Source organism: Pelophylax lessonae (genome assembly GCF_965119305.1).
Source record: "Pelophylax lessonae genome assembly, chromosome: 11".
NCBI lineage: Eukaryota > Metazoa > Chordata > Amphibia > Anura > Ranidae > Pelophylax > Pelophylax lessonae.
The window spans coordinates 210,746,507-210,764,238 of NC_138778.1; the positions used below are offsets into that span (position 1 = coordinate 210,746,507).

At 43.8% G+C, this 17,732-nt stretch overlaps 1 protein-coding gene across 1 annotated transcript in view; it reads right to left on the bottom strand.

Moving 5' to 3' along the window:
• The window catches only part of SNPH (syntaphilin), a 49,968-nt gene extending 43,818 nt beyond the window's left edge, over positions 1–6,150 (bottom strand). The window contains exon 1 of the mRNA XM_082272981.1: positions 6,072–6,150. The gene's annotated coding sequence lies outside the window, so the exon portion shown is untranslated. The remainder of the gene's footprint in view (positions 1–6,071) is intronic.
• Between the last annotated feature and the right edge of the window lie 11,582 nt (positions 6,151–17,732).

Here is a 17,732-nt window from a genome sequence, read left to right on the forward strand (position 1 = left end):
ATCAGTGCCACCTCATTAGTGCCCATCAGTGCCGCCTATCAGTGCCCATCAGTGCCGCCTCATTAGCGCAAATCAGTGAAGGAGAAAAATTATTTATTATAATTATTTATTTTAAAAATTTACTCACAGAAAATAAGAAAAACTTTTATTTTTTTTCAAAATTTTCTGTCTTTTTTCTTTTTGTAAGAAATAAAAAATCCAGCGGTGATTAAATACCACCAAAAGAAAGCTCTATTTGTGTGAAAAAAAATGATACAAATTTCATATGGGTACAGTGTAGCATGACCGCGCAATTGTCATTCAAAATGTGACAGCGCTGACGGCTGAAAATTGGCCTGGGCAGGATGGGGGTGAAAGTGCCCAGTATTGAAGTGGTTAAGATGGCCTCTCACCCACTTCACTGCACCATCCGGCCATTTATGTACAATGGCTGAACAGCAAGTTGTTAATCAGACCATAAATCCCTGTCACCTCAGTACACCATTTATGGTGTTGGAATTCTGCCAAAACAAAATATCAAATTTACTAGTGTATTAATTTGATCTAATGAAAGAAATATAAAGTAAGTTAAAACTGTTTTTTTTGTTCCATCTGTGGCCTATTGGGGAGATTTCCTTCACTTCCTGTCCTATAGACACATCAGGAAGTTAAATGAATTCTCTCCAAAGTCACTGTAACAAGTGTCTCTTTTGGAAGATTTACTCTCAAATCTTGTTTCAGTGGCAACTAATATTTTGGGATTTAGCCATCATTTTCAGTCCCAATGACAATGGTCATGTGACAAATACAGAGAGCGAATGTTTACCTATGAGTGGTCAAAGGTTAGTATAGCTGGAACAAAACAGAACCGTTTGCTTCAGATAATGGTCCTAGTCTTTGACAATATACCTGTTAAAGGGCCTTTTTGTACCTGATTTTGTATCTCCACATAAGTGGACAAATCTTTGATACACAGATCCTGTTTTTTGTAATTTAGATCCACTCAATGGTCTTCCGTGTATTTATATACAATATCTCACAAAAGTGAGTACACCCCTCACATTTTTGTAAATATTTTATTATATCTTTTTATGTGACAACACTAAAGAAATGACACTTTGCTACAATGTAAAGTAGTGAGTGTACAGCTTGTATAAGACCCGGTTCACACTACTCCAACTTGGGACACACCTTGTGTGCCCTCAAGTCGCCCCAAGTCTCTTGTCATCACAAATTCAATGTAAATGAATGAGAGCCATCTATGCACTACAGAAGTAAGTCGCTCCGACTTCAGAAAAGGTTCCTGTACTACTTCAAGGCGACCTCTATCCGACTTGTGCACATAGACTTCAATGGGAGTCGCCTCTAAGTCGGATCCTTATCTATTTTCAAGCAACTTGTTATCAGACTTTCCAGGAAGAAGAAAAAGATTAGCCAGGCATTCCCCACAGACAAAGTCGCCTATCATTTAAGTCTCTTCAAAGTAGTGCACAAGCCCACCAGTGCCACGTATGTGTCCACCAGTGCCACTGCCCACCAGTGGCACGTATCAGTGTCCACCAGTGCCACTGCCCACCAGTGCCACGTATGTGTCCACCAGTGCCACTGCCCACCAGTGCCACGTATCAGTGTCCACCAGTGCCACTGCCCACCAGTGCCACGTATGTGTCCACCAGTGCCACTGCCCACCAGTGCCACGTATGTGTCCACCAGTGCCACTGCCCACCAGTGCCACGTATCAGTGTCCACCAGTGCCACTGCCCACCAGTGCCACGTATGTGTCCACCAGTGCCACTGCCCACCAGTGCCACGTATCAGTGTCCACCAGTGCCACTGCCCACCAGTGCCACATATGTGTCCACCAGTGCCACTACCCACCAGTGCCACGTATCAGTGTCCACCAGTGACACGTATGTGTCCACCAGTGCCACTGCCCACCAGTGCCACGTATAAGTGTCCACCAGTGCCACTGCCCACCAGTGCCACGTATCAGTGCCATGAATCAGTGTCCACCAGTGCCACGTATCAGTGCCACGAATCAGTGTCCACCAGTGCCACATATCAGTGCCACGAATCAGTGTCCACCAGTGCCACGTATCAGTGCCACGAATCAGTGTCCACCAGTGCCACGAATCAGTGTCCACCAGTGCCACGTATCAGTGCCACGAATCAGTGTCCACCAGTGCCACTTATCTGTGTCCACCAGTGCCACTCACACAGACCAGGCAGAGATAATGGTATATAGGAACTGTAGGCATGGCTGCAATGTGGGGAATGCCTGGCTAATTTTCCTTCTTCTTCCTGGAAAGTCGTATCACAGTCGCTTGACAAAAGATAAGGATCCAACTTGAAGGCGACTCCCATTGAAGTCTATTGGTACAAGTCGGATACAAGTCGCCTCAAAGTAGTACAGGACCCTTTTCTGAAGTCGGAGCGACTTCAGTAGTGCATATTAAGATGGCTCTCATTCATTTACATTGAATTTGTTATGACAAGCGACTTGGGGCGACTTGAGGGCACACAAGTCGCCTGACAAGTCGTGCTAGTGTGAATGGAGTCTCAAAGTCACACTAAAAAGTCGCTCCTTCATGGGGCGACTTTCTGGTCGCGGTAGTGTGAACCGGCTCTAACAGTGTAAATTTGCTGTCCCCTCAAAATAACTCAACACACAGCCATTAATGTCTAAACCGCTGGCAACAGAAGTGAGTACACCCCTAAGTGAAAATGTACAAATTGGGCCCAAATTGTCAATATTTTGTGTGGCCACCATTATTTTCCAGCACTGCCTTAACCCTCTTGGGCATGGAGTTCACCAGAGCTTCACAGGTTGCCAATGGAGTCCTCTTCCACTCCTCCATGATGACATCACAGAGCTGGTGGATGTTAGAGACCTTGCACTCCTCCACCTTCCATTTAAGGATGCCGCACAGATGCTCAATAGGGTTTAGGTCTGGAGACATGCTTGGTCACTCCATTTAGCAAGCCAGTGGTAGTCTTGGAGGTGTGTTTGGGGTTTTTATCATGTTGGAATACTACCCTGTGGCCCAGTCCCTGAAGGGAGGGGATCATACTCTGCTTTAATATGTCACAGTACATGTTGGCATTCATGGTTCCCTCAATGAACTGTAGCTCCCCAGTGCCGGCAGCACTCATGCAGCCCCAGACCATGACAATCCCACCACCATGCTTGACTGTAGGCAAGACACACTTGTCTTTGTACTCCTCACCTGGTTGCCGCCACACACACTTGACACCATCTGAACCAAATAAGTTTATCTTGGTCTCATCAGACCACAGGACATGGTTCCAGTAATCCATGTCCTTAGTCTGCTTGTCTTCAGCAAACTGTTTGCTGCTTTGATGCAGTGTGTGGCGTATGGTCTGAGCACTGACAGGCTGACCCCCCACCCCTTCAACCTCTACAGCAAAGCTGGCAGCACTTATACATCTATTTCCCAAAGACAATCTCTGGATATGACGGTGAGCACGTGCACTCAACTTCTGAGTTGGAACCTGTTGTGTTGAACCAGTGTATGGTCTTGGCCACTGTGCTGCAGCTCAGTTTCAGGGTCTTGGCAATCTTCTTATAGCGTAGGCCATCTTTATGTAGAGCAACAATTCTTTTTTTCAGATCCTCAGAGAGTTCTTTGCCATGAGGTGCCATGTTAAACTTCCAGTGACCAGTATGCGAGACTGAGAGCGATAACACCAAATTTAACACACCTGGTCCCCATTCACACATGAGACCTTGTAACACTAATGAGTCACATGACACCGGAGAGGCAAAATGGCTAACTGGGCCCAATTTGGACATTTTCACCTAGGGGTGTACTCGCTTTTGTTGCCAGCGATTTAGACATCAATAAACAAAAGAGAAAATAGGCGCCTCTGAGTTAAGACTGCGATTTAATATGGCAAACAAGTAATAAAAACTTACATCAAGGTAAGTATAAGCAGACAAGATGGGTCCTTCCGGTGTCCGTGTGGAGGCTGGGGCTTGGAGTCATCACTGTGGGTCTGTAATCATCTCCTCTCTTCCTCTTCCTGTCCAGCAGGAAGTGGAGGGTGTCATAGCAGTGAGATGGAGGCTTGGGCCGCACGGTGGCCGTGATGCTCGTTCACAGGATCTTCCGGCGTAATGACTGACGCGTTTCCGAGCGTGCGCACTGTGATGGGAAACCAGCGCGATCTCCTTTTTCAAAGTCGGCATCAAAGACGAGCATCACGGGCTACTGTTATACAAGCTGTACACTCACTACTTTACATTGTAGCAAAGTGTAATTTCTTCAGTGTTGTCACATGAAAAGATATCAAATATGTACAAAAATGTGAGGGGTGTACTCACTTTTGTGAGATACTGTATTACACATTTGTGAGTTACTTGTTACTTATGTTTTGCATACCAATGGCACATAAATGTAAGACCAAGAGACATACTGTATATTTGTAATACCTCTTTATTGACCACAATAAAAATAATTGTAACAGAGAGAGTGAATCTTTCCAGAGGGCACACAGCAAAACAAAACAAAAAACCGATGGACTTGCCAACCCTTCAAAAATGGCTTTAGATACAGTCTAGAGAGGTGTACAGAGACAATCTTATTGTGGTGTTGCTGGGGACTTCCATGGAAAATACTTACTTGCATCACTAAGGGAGCTTGGACCACTTTGAGACTGTATTGCTCAGCATCCAGAAATGCTATTTATATTTATCACATCCCTGAAGGAAAAGATGTGACTACTATAGTATATGACAAGCCCTGGGGGATTCAGCATGAACACACAGAATGATGAAGAACTTAGCACCTGCAGCTATTTATGTCACTCACCAGGAGCTGTGACAACAGAAACCATTAACTTACCACTCTGCAAGGCTCATTCCAAGGTATAGCGGCAGCAGTGATGTCCCTGGAGAAGGCCTGGATGTTAAATACTACATGCAACAAATTAGAAAAGAAACATTGGATACCTGGACTGATAATATATAAATACTCAACGTACAGTATATACAGTCATAAATATGTACAACAAAAACCTATGCATGCCTTTTGTATAAGGATGGTAAAAATGTTGTGTCCTTTGAAGTCTCTCTTTTGCAGACCAGCACTTTTATCCTCTATTGGAAGGAGCTGCCTCCTCCATATAAGGGCTCTTTCACACGGCCGCTCCACTGTTTTTGTCCGCTGCGGGACTTTTTTTTTTTTTTTTTTTTCACGGAGCGGATGTCATTTGTGTCATCCGCTCCGTATGCCCGCATATCATCCCATCCGTTTGCGGATGATATGCGGACATAATGTAAGTTTATGGGCATTGCGGATGTCAGCGGATGACACCGCTGACATCCGATTTTCCTTCCTTTCCGTTTTTTGAACGGAGGAAAAATAGGGTTCTGTTCCGTTCCAAAAAACGGAACAGAACTGAAAGGAAGAAAATCGGATGTCAGCGGATGGTATTCCGCTGACATCCGCAATGCCATTGACTTACATTATGTCCGCAAATCATCCGCAAAAAAATAGGATGATTTGCGGACATATGGAGCGCCCGTGTGAAAGGGCCCTTAGTTTATAGCCTTTCGTGTCCCCACATCTCATATGAGGCTGACCTTGTTGTGGAACCTCAGTGAGGGTTATTTTGGACCCTGTCCCCAGGGGCTGGTGGACTGCCTCCACCTTGTGGCAAAACTTGACTTTTATTATGCAAACGGCTGTACCAAATTTTTCTTTTTGCGGATGAAACAATTGTATCTTCCCTCCTCTACATTACCCCTGGTGAAAGTATTGAACTCTTCCTGAAACGCGGTGGAACGAAAAGGAGATATGGTTCTATTTAGTAAACGTTTCCATATCCTATATTCAGCCATTATGCTTTTTTATCAGAATTTTAAATTCTTACCATTGTCATATATACTATTTTAAAAGATGTAAAAAAATTAATGCTTTTATGCAATTTTGTGATCTAGTAGAAAGTTGCCTTTGAAATCCCACAGCCTGCTTGGGGGTTTCTCTTTTTCTTATGTAATCCTGGGAGGTTGGCAATGTTGGCATGGTCTCCCCTGGTGGCTTTCCATCTTTACAGACCAGGAACCCTACCTCAGCGGAAGTCCTATTATTGAAGCTCACAAATTTTGCATTTCCATCCAACGTTTGCTCTTTCAAACTATCACAGATACAGTGCCTTGTGAAAGTATTCGGCCCCCTTGAACTTTGCGACCTTTTGCCACATTTCAGGCTTCAAAAATAAAGATATAAAACTGTAATTTTTTGTGAAGAATCAACAACAAGTGGGACACAATCATGAAGTGGAACGAAAAAATGTATTGGATATTTCAAACTTTGTTAACAAATAAAAAACTGAAAAATTGGGCGTGCAAAATTATTCAGCCCCTTTACTTTCAGTGCAGCAAACTCTCTCCAGAAGTTCAGTGAGGATCTCTGAATGATCCAATGTTGACCTAAATGACTAATGATGATAAATAGAATCCACCTGTGTGTAATCAAGTCTCCGTATAAATGTACCTGCACTGTGATAGTCTCAGAGGTCCGTTTAAAGCGCAGAGAGCATCATGAAGAACAAGGAACACACCAGGCAGGTCCAAGATACTGTTGTGGAGAAGTTTAAAGCCGGATTTGAATACAAAAAGATTTCCAAAGCTTTAAACATGCCAAGGAGCACTGTGCAAGCGATAATATTGAAATGGAAGGAGTATCAGACCACTGCACATCTACGAAGACCTGGCCGTCCCTCTAAACTTTCAGCTCATACATCAGAGATGCAGCCAAGAGGCCCATGATCACTCTGGATGAACACCATCCCCACTGTCAAACATGGTGGTGGCAGCATCATGGTTTGGGCCTGCTTTTCTTCAGCAGGGACAGGGAAGATGGTTAAAATTGATGGTAAGATGGATGGAGTCAAATACAGGACCATTCTGGAAGAAAACCTGATGGAGTCTGCAAAAGACCTGAGACTGGGACAGAGATTTGTCTTCCAACAAGACAATGATCCAAAACATGAAGCAAACTCTACAATGGAATGGTTCACAAATAAACATATCCAGGTGTTAGAATGGCCAAGTCAAAGTCCAGACCTGAATCCAATCGAGAATCTGTGGAAAGAACTGAAAACTGCTGTTCACAAACGCTCTCCATCCAACCTCACTGAGCTCGAGCTGTTTTGCAAGGAGGAATGGGCAAAAATTTCAGTCTCTCGATGTGCAAAACTGATAGAGACATACCCCAAGCGACTTACAGCTGTAATCTCAGCAAAAGGTGGCGCTACAAAGAATTAACTTAAGGGGGCTGAATAATTTTGCACGCCCAATTTTTCAGTTTTTTATTTGTTAACAAAGTTTGAAATATCCAATAAATTTCATTCCACTTCATGATTGTGTCTTACTTGTTGTTGATTCTTCACAAAAAATTACAGTTTTATATCTTTATGTTTGAAGCCTGAAATGTGGCAAAAGGTCGCAAAGTTCAAGGGGGCCGAATACTTTCGCAAGGCACTGTATATAAAATGTATCAGGTTTGTTCAAAACTGAATACAAAATATCACACAGTAATGATATGTGCTGGAAGCAGTCACATCTAAAAATAAACATCCTCTGTAAATACACTTTATGTGCAGTTAAGGCCAAGGTCACATATATCTGTGTATGCTTTTGTCAGCTTTTTAGTGCGTCTTTAATATGCGTTGAATGCATTTATGCATGTTTTCATTACTCTATCGCCCATCACAGCGCATGAAAATGCACAGAAATTGGACATGCCTTGTTTTTTTTTAAACCTGCAGCGCAAAGAACCGCAGAGATCTGAGCAGTTTCAATGAATAACATTGCTTCTTATGACACGTGCATTGTGTTTGGTTTACAACCCGTGAATTTTAACCACTTACCAACCGCCCTATAGCAGATTTACTGCTACAGGGCGGATGTTCTGTGCAGAATCACATATACAGTATCTCACAAAAGTGAGTACACCCCTCACATGTTTGTAAATATTTTATTATATCTTTTCATGTGACAACACTGAAGAAATGACACTTTGCTACAATGTAAAGTAGTGAGTGTACAGCTTGTATAACAGTGTAAATTTGCTGTCCCCTCAAAACAACTCAACACACAGCCAATTAATGTCTAAACCGCTGGCAACAAAAGTGAGTACACCCCTAAGTGGAAATGTCCAAATTGGGCCCAATTAGCCATTTTCTCTCCCCGGTGTCATATGACTTGTTAGTGTTACAAGGTCTCAGGTGTGAATGGGGATCAGGTGTGTTGAATTTAGTGTTATCGCTCTCTCTTTCTCATACTGGTCACTGGAAGTTCAACATGGCACCTCATGGCAAAGAACTCTCTGAGGATCTGAAAAAAAGAACTGTTGCTCTACATAAAAATGGCCTAGGCTATAAGAAGGTTGCCAAGACCCTGAAACTGAGCTGCAGCACGGTGGCCAAGACCATACAGCAGTTTAACAGGACAGGTTCCACTTAGAACAGACCTCCCCATGGTCGACCAAAGGAGTTGAGTGCACTTGCTCAGCATCATATCTAGAGGTTGTCTTTGGGAAATAGACGTATGAGCGCTGCCAGCATTGCTGCAGAGGTTGAAGGGGTGGGGGGGGTCAGGCTGTCAGTGCTAAAACCATACGCTGCACACTGCATCAAATTGGTCTGCATGGCTGTTGTCCCAGAAGGAAGCCTCTTCTAAAGATGATGCACAAGAAAGCCCGCAAACAGTTTGCTGAACAAAAGCAGACTAAGAACATGGATTACTGGAACCGTGTCCTGTGGTCTGATGAGACCAAGATAAACTTATTTGGTTCAGATGGTGTCAAGCGTGTGTGGCGGCAACCAGGGGAGGAGTACAAAGACAAGTGTGTCCTACCTAGAGTCAAGCATGCTGGTGGGAGTGTCATGGTCTGGGGCTGCCGGCACTGGGGAGCTACAGTTCATTGAGGGAACCATGAATGCCAACATGTACTGTGACATACTGAAGCAGAGCATGATCCCCTCCCTTTGAAGACTGGGCCACAGGGCAGCATTCCAAAATGCTCCAAACACACCTCCAAGAAGACCAGTGCCTTGCTAAAGAAGGGGTAAAGGTGATGGACTAGCTAAGCATGTCTCTAGACCTAAACCCTATTGAGCATCTGTGGAGCATCCTCAAACGGAAGGTGGAAGAGCGCAAGGTCTCTAACATCCATGTGATGTTGTCATGGAGGAGTGGAAGAGGACTCCAGTGGCAACCTGTGAAGCTCTGGTGAACTCCATGCCCAAGAGGGTTAAGGCAGTAGTGGAAAATAATGGTGGACACACAAAATATTGACACTTTGGGCCCGATTTGGACATTTTCACTTAGGGGTGTACTCACTTTTGTTGCCAGCGGTTTAGACATTAATGGCTGTGTGTGGACTTATTTTAAGGGGACAGCAAATTTACACTGTTATACAAGCTGTACACTCACTACTCTACATTGTAGCAAAGTGTCATTTCTTCAGTGTTGTCACATGAAAAGATATAATAAAATATTTACAAAAATGCGGGGGGGGGGGGGTGTAATCACTTTTGTGAGATACTGTATATACGTGATTCTGCACTGCCGGGTAGCGGGCGCGCCGCTTATGATGTAATTAGACACAGTAGGAGCCGATCAGCGGGTGCTGACCATTGGATGCCTGCCGTCACCCGCTGATCGGTGAGGAGAGACACAGGACAGAGCTCTGCATATGTAAACATTGCAGAGCTCTGTCCTGTCAGCGGGGATGTTCCAGTTTTTGTTTCCCTGCAAAGCACATCCCTTAGTAAAGTCAGCACACTGTGTACACAAAACACTTGTTAGGCCCACAGTAAACCCTTTGGTTGCCCTAGATGTTTAACCCCTTCCCAGCCAATGTCAGAGGTACAGTGACATATTTTTAGCACTGATCACTGTATTAGGGTCACTGGTTCCTACAAAGTGTCAAAAGTGACAGTCAGTGTCCTGACTGTCCGTCGCAGTATCGCAGTCCCAATACAAGTTGCTGATCGCCGCCATTACTAGTATAAAAAATAAATTCCAGTATATGTGTCATAGTTTGTAGATGCTATAACTTTTCAATCAATATACACTTTTACCAAAAATATGTAGTAGAATACTTATTGGCCTAAATTTAAGAAATTCGATTTAAATTTTTTTTATTGGATATGTTTCACAGCAGAAGGGAAAAAAATTTTTTTTTTTTTTCAAAATTGTCGCTCTTTTTTGGTTTATAGTGCAAAAATAAAAAAACGCAGAGGTGATCAAATACCACCAAAAGAAAGCTCTATTTCTGGGGAAAAAAAATGACATTTATTTTATTTGGGTACAGCGTTGCATGACCGCGAAATTGTCCATGAAAGTAACGCAGTGCTGTATAGCAAAAAATGGCCTGGTCACGAAGGGGAGTAAATCTTCCGAAGGTCAAGGGATTAAATAGGGAAGGTGTGCATAGGAGCCAAATCACTTCTTAGCATAATAACTTATTACAGCCTTTTTGATCCAATAGTAAATCTTTTTCTCTTCCTTTACCAGCCCCCATCCCACATAAATAAAAAAGCCTTAGACTTTATTGAAAAAATGGTAAAATCCATATAACATTTTGGAGTGTGGCTGCCTTTCTTCTTACTAGAATTGAATTCTAGGTGATGGAAAATGAACTAGCGAGCCAGCCCCGAGCCAGGAATGTACAGGTACAAGTATCTGCAATGGGGCACAGTACCTTTTCATATTTTTTAAAGTGGTTGTAAAACTCAGACATGAAATATGAACTAATCATTTCCCTCTATAGCAAACGTTATAAGCAAAGGGCCGGTTTACTGTCCTTCAGGCTTTAGGGGGGCCAGACTGTGGCCAGTGGGAGTAAATGTCCTGGCATCAGTACCCCATCATTAGTTTTATTGGGAGGAATAGTCCCCTATTGTAGGTATCAAGTGGAAGAAGAGAGCCCCATTGATGGTGTCAGCAGGGGGAATGGCGCCCCATCATTGCAGTCAGTGGGTGAAATAGTGCCACAAGGACCAGATAAAGGCAAGCAAAGGGACACATGTGGCCCCCGGGCCACAGTTTGGAGACCACTGTTCTATAGTGTGTGCTTGTCTCAATTAGGAACACTAAATGTAATTTCTCTCTGTTGCCCCCTTGCTCTGCTATCAGCATGAATCACTTCTGACAATTTTTCCTGACACTAAGAGCTGGTCCACACTAGCGCGACTTGTCAGGTGACTTGTCAGCCTGACAAGTCGCGCTCCCTCGCGGTCCATTGACCCCTACAGGACCCGTTCTAATAGGAGCGACACAAGTCGCTCTGACTTAGAAAAAGGGTCCTGTACTACTTCGGGGCGACCTCGGAGCGACTTGCATAGACTTCCATTATGTGAAGTCCCTGCAAGTCGCTCCGAAGTCGTGGTGCATGGTAATGCACAAGTCGCCCCCGAAGTAGTAAGGAGTCGTGTCGCCATAGTGTGAACCGAGCCTCAGAGAAAAATGGTGACATGGGAGAGACCTCCAGCAGACTAACAGTTTCAGCACTGTTCCTGTCAGCTGTGTGAGGAGAGGTGTGTCCCTTCCCTCCAATCAGCTCTTAGAGATCTCCTCACTGAGCTCCACAGAGTGTGACTTCAGCTCTCCGCCCCCTTTTTTCTGAACCCTCAGGCAAGCTTTAAAATTCTGCACTTTAAACAGATGTAGAGAAGAGAAGACTGCAGATAGTGAGGTGCAAGTTATGAAGGAAAATGTGATTAATCTCTGTGTATCACCTGAGACCAGTCACTGCACTGGGTATACAGTATGTAAGGGTCTACTAGCACTTTAATGCGGTAGAAAACTGCAGTTAAAAAAAAAAAAACTTCCCCAGCAGGGCAATGTCATAATGTACTAGTATGCATCGCAAACAAAGCCCTCCAGCATCGCACTGAGCACCCGCTGAGAGGGCTGACATCTTCCCCTGGTCTTCCTTCCAGGTTTGCGTCCTCCAGTTACATGAGTGGCCAGGGGCGCAATGACGTCACAGCAGGGTTTCTGAAGGTTGGGCACGGGTATGTCCCTGGCTGTATAGAGTGTGAATATCTCCCAAACAGTTTAGGAGATATTACCAGTACCTACAGATATGCCTTATTATAGGCTTACCTGTAGGTATAAGTGGTGGTGTAACAGAGCTTACTACCACTTTAACCACTTGCTGACCGTCGCACGACTATATACTGCGGCGGTCAGCCCCTCCTGGGCAAAGCGACGTACCGGCTCGTTCCCTGACATCCCCGGACATCGGAGCCGCCGGTGACTCGCGATCTCCCGCTGGAGAGGGAGAAAGGCAGACGGCTGATGTAAACACAGCCCTCCGTCATTCTCCCTGATGTAACTGCAGAGACTATACGATCTTGCTATGTAGGATTGTATGTCTCTGTGGTTACATCACAAGCCACGCCCCCCCACAGTTAGAATCACGCCCCTAGGGATACATTTAACCCACTGATCATCAATAAAGTTAACCCCTTCACTGCCAGTGTCATTTTTACAGTAACAGTGCATATTTTTAGCACTGATTACTGTAGTAATGTCACTGGTCCCCCCAAAAGTGTCAAAAATGTCAGTCAAGGGTCCGATCTGTCCGCTGCAATGTCGCAGTACCGCAAAAAAAAATCTCAGATCGCCGCCATTACTAGTTAAAAAAAAAACAATAAAAATGACAGAAATCTTTCCCATAGTTAGTAAACGCAATAACTTTTGCGCAAACCAATCAAAATACGCTTATTGCAATTTGTTTTACCAAAAATATGTAGCAGAATACAAATTGGCCTAAAATGTTAAAAAATTTAGATTTTTACATTTTTTTTGAGAATTTCATATAAAAAAATGTGAAAAATATTGTTATTTTTTTTCAAAATTGTCGCTCTTTTTTTGTTTATAGCGCAAAAAGTAAAAATCGCACAGGTGATCAAATACCAGCAAAAGAAAGCTCTGTTTGTGGGAAAAAAAGGACATCAATTTCATTTGGGTACAGCGCCGCACGACCGCGCAATTGTCCGTTAAAGTCACGCAGTGCCGAGTCGCAAAATAGGCCCTGGTCTTTGAGCAGCCAAATCCTCCGGGGCTTAAGTGGTTAAAAGAGAAGTATGGACTTGCTTTTTTTTTTTTTTAAGAATCAAACCTACTTAGGTGGATGGTGCATATGCCCCCCACCGGCTCTGACACTGAGAACCGAGCGATGTAATATCTCCGATCGCTCGATTCTCACAGCTCCCCGGGCAGAGAGCTGCTGACTGTCAGTCACCGCTCTCTACACTGCCCCCCTCCTCGCTCACTGGAGCGCTGGGCTGTGGAGGGGACGGGAGCGGCCGGCTCAGGCTCTCAGCGGCCCACTGAGAGGCTGAGCTGGGTGCCGGTCCTGGCATGTGGGCGGATCGCGACTCCATGGTGACGGCTCTGTGATGTCAGCAGACTTCAGCCCGCTATCTGCTGAAAATGGGTCAGAGGAGTGCAAAATGGGTCAGAGGAGTGCAAAGCGAACTGCACTCCTGTGATCCACAGAAGACAAGCCAAATGAGCTTTGGCTGTACTTCTCCTTTACTTATCTACAGTTTAAAATAGCAGAGGTATAGCTTCTGGTAAAAAAACAAAAAACAAAAAGGATCACACTTTTCTTATTCTGCCCCCTGATCATATGTGCCATTATGGTAAATACAAACCTATATGTTTTCTGCCCTGCCAACCAAGACTAGCAGAAGAACAAACACATTGATGTCCCCAGCCAAGATAAAAAAATTTAAAAAAAATCAAAAAATTGCCCAAAGTAAGAACAATTTTGTTACACGAGGTTGAAAAACAATTCAGGGAGTTTGCAAGCTATGCTTCATAGTGTCATTTTAAAGAAAAAGTCATTCAGGGTCACACTGGCGCTAAACAGATAGAGCGGTGATGATCCTGTAGTCAACCAAGCAGTAACTGACCTAAATATAAGGATTATCGATTCTAAAAACCACATCAGAGTACATGAGATTCTCAGGAAATTCAGTGCAGGGATCACATACAGTGAGATAGGGTTCACTTGGGGTAATGGCATAATAGGATTTTATATTCGGTGGTATGGCATGTTGCAGAAATGAAAGTAAATCTAAAAACACAAGAATGTAAAAAGTTAATATGTTGCAGCTTATAACTCCTTAGATGACATGGCCGTGTTGGTTTTTCCAGTCTAAGAACATTTTTTGCAAGTAAAGAAAAATACTTGCCAACACTGAAATCTCAAACAACGTTATCAAGGTAAAAATAAAGGGAAAAAAGCCAGAAAAAAAAGAAAACAAATGCAGTCACCACATCTAAGGACTGGTAAGCTGCAATATATTACATTTTATTTTTCAGGTTTAGATAAACTTCAAGTGTACATTTTAGAATTTGACCCATTAGTTTTACTGGAACAGATTCTGGCAATAAAAAAATACCTGTGTGAAAAGCTTCATTTGGTAGCAGGGCTGCTGATAAGGCAGTATGGCCAGCCTTCCTGTACTAGGCCTGGGCTCCATCATTTCAAAAGGGGGAGCCGGGGCACCTGTTGACCAGTAGGTCTGGCTGTATTGTCTTTTTGCAAATGCCAGCTTCTCCTCCTCTCCCTCTGGCTGCACTGCAAGGGGTTTGGTTCCAGCACATGCGCTCCTTCTATCTGCTGCCTAGGCCCCCGTGTGCCCCTTTCCCCCGCAGAGCTGCCAGATTCCCTCCTCTCCTCTGCCGTCAGCAGCTGCTGCGGGCACACGGGGGGATGTTTCAAGATGGAGGGGGGGGGAGAGGGCCAGTACATATGTAATTTACTGTCCCCTCCCTTTCCTGAATGAGCACAGTGAGTGATCTGTACCAACTACTCCGGTACTCCTGTGTCCATTGATCAGTGAAGCATGACTAACTGTGTTTACAATGCTTCAGTTTGTGAATGAGCAGGAATCCTCATAGCGCTTCCTATTCATTCATCTGTGCAGCTGAGGCTACAGAGAAAGGGCCTGATAAATCAATGTCCTCAGTCACTTTCGGATGGAGATGGGGGGGAGCCTGTCAGGTAGGCTGTATGGTGCCCTGTGATTTCTAACAGCAGCCCTGGATGGTAGCACACATTTTCCAAATCCCAGGTAAAAAGAAAAGTTTGAGGTCGCTGTGACCTCCTCCTTCCAGCAACCCCACTTAGGGGGGGGGCATTTACATCGGTTCCCAGTGGGTGTGGTGCCGAGATTCTTTTGGATCATTTACATATGCCACTGCTTTTCATTAGTAATCACCTCCTGCCTAAGCCATTTTCTGACACTTGTTGCTTTGAAGTTAAAATCAGTATTTTTTGCTAGAAAATTACTTAGAACCCCCAAACATTATATATATATATATATATATATATTTTTATATATATATATATATATATAGAGAGAGAGAGAGAGAGGAGAGAGAGAGATATTTTAGCAGAGGAGACCCTAGAGAATAAAATGGCAATTTTTGCAATATTTTATGTCACACTGCATTTGTGCAGCGGTCTTCAAATGCAATTTTCTTGAAAGAAATACACTTTCATGAATTAAAAAAAAAAAAAAAAAAAACGTAAAATTTTTTTGTAAAGTGAAAGATGATGTTACACCGAGTAAATAGATACCCAACATGTCATGCTTTAAAACTGCGCACACTAGTGGAATGGCGACAAACATTGGTACTTACAAAATCCTCATAGGCGACGCTTTAAACATTTCTACAGATTACCAGTTTAGAGTTACAGAGGAGGTCTAGGGCTAGAATTATTGCTCTCACTCTGATGATCGCCTGATACCTCACATGTGTGGTTTGAACACCGTTTACATATGTGGGCACGACTTACATATGCATTCGCTTCTGCACGCGAGTACAGAGGGATGGGGAGCTTTACATTTTTTTTTTATTTTTACACTGTCCCTTTAAGTTTTTTTTTTTATTTTTGATCACTTTTATTGCTGTCACAAGGAATACAAAACATCCCTTGTGACACTAATAGACAGTGACAGGTACTCTTTATGGAGGGATCTGGGGTCTATAAGACCCCAAATCCCTCCTTTGCACTTAAAAGCATTTAAAACACCAAGTTTGGCTGTTTTCGAAAACGGTCATTTTTTAAATCTGGCGCCTTTAAGTCTTCTGTAAACCGGAAGGAATGTCATGACCTCTTCCGGGTTACTGGATTCGAAGCAGATCAAAGCAGATTCCCGGATTTGTTAAAGTCTCCGGCCAGCGGACGCACTGGCTGGTTGCTCGGGCCTCCTGTGAGACAGGAGAGCCCAGGTGAGACGCGGAAGACGGTAGGAGGGGGGGATGTCCCCTCCCGCTGCTTGTAATAACAGCAATGCGGCTGATAAGCTGCATCGGTTGTTATTACAAGAAAGCCGACCATCAGCTCTAAAAAAAACGGTACTGGGGTGATGCCTGCAGCTGCATATCACCCCCATACAACCCCTTGAAATCAAAGGCCTCCATATTTGCGTTACATCGGTGTCAAGGGGTTAATATTGTGTCTTGCTTTCCTGAAGTAGCAAGATGGTACGGCCAATATACAATGAAACCTTCTATACTGAACTGATCAAAAATAAGTGAAAGTATTTTCTGCTTGTACTATATTGCGGGGGTCTCCAAACTGCGGCCCAAGGGCCAGATGTGGCCCTTTGCTAGTCTTTATCTGGCCCTTGGGGCCCTATTCCTCCCACTGATATGAGGCACTATTCCGCCCACTGACACCAACAATGAGGCACTATTTCTTCCACCGATACCAATAATGGGATACTATTCCTCCTACTAATAGGGGCACTACTCCTCCTCCTATTGACCACCAACCCTGAAGCCATATTTATTCTCATTGATGCCATGGCCCTGGATATTTTGTGCCCCCACTGGCCACAATCTGGTCCTCCTAAAGTGTGAAGGACAATAAACTGGCCCTTTGGTTGAAAAGTTTGGAGACCCCTGTTATATTGCTATGCTAAGTGGCAATAAGCATTGACATGTCTTTTTGTGTACCTAGCAATACCCTGGTGATACAGGGGTTACTATTGAGTCTTTTTTTTTTTTATTATTATTTGTACCTGTAAATGTGATAAAGATTAGCATTTATTTTATGTGATAGATTGTGTGGCATGCGTTTTTGGCACCTAAAAAATCCCTTATCCATTTAAAAGGATGTGATTTGCCATATGTAATATACACTCACCGGCCACTTTATTAGGTACACCTGTTCAATTACTTGGTAACACAAACTGCTAATTAGCCAATCACATGGCAGAAACTCAATGCATTTAGGCATCTAGATGTGGTGAACACAACTCGCTGAAGTTCAAATTGAGTAAAAGAATGGCAAAGAAAGTGGATTTAAATGACTTTGAACATGGGGTGGTTGTTGGGGGCAGACGGGCCGGTCTGAGTATTTGTGGGATTTTCACACACAACCATCTCTTGGGTTTACAGAGAATGGTGGGAAAAAGGGAAAATATCCAGTGAGCGGCAGCTGTGTGGAGGAAAATGCCTTGTTGATGTCAGAGGAGACTGGGCAGACTGCTTTCAGATGATAGAAAGGCAACAATAACGCAAATAACCACTCAAGGTGTGCAGAATACCATCTCTGAATGCATAACACATCAAACCTGGAACCACTTTTGTCAGCTAAGAACAGGAAGCTGAGGCTACAATTCGCACAGGCTCACCAACATTGGACAATAGAAGATTGGAAAAACGTTGCCTGGTCTGATAAATC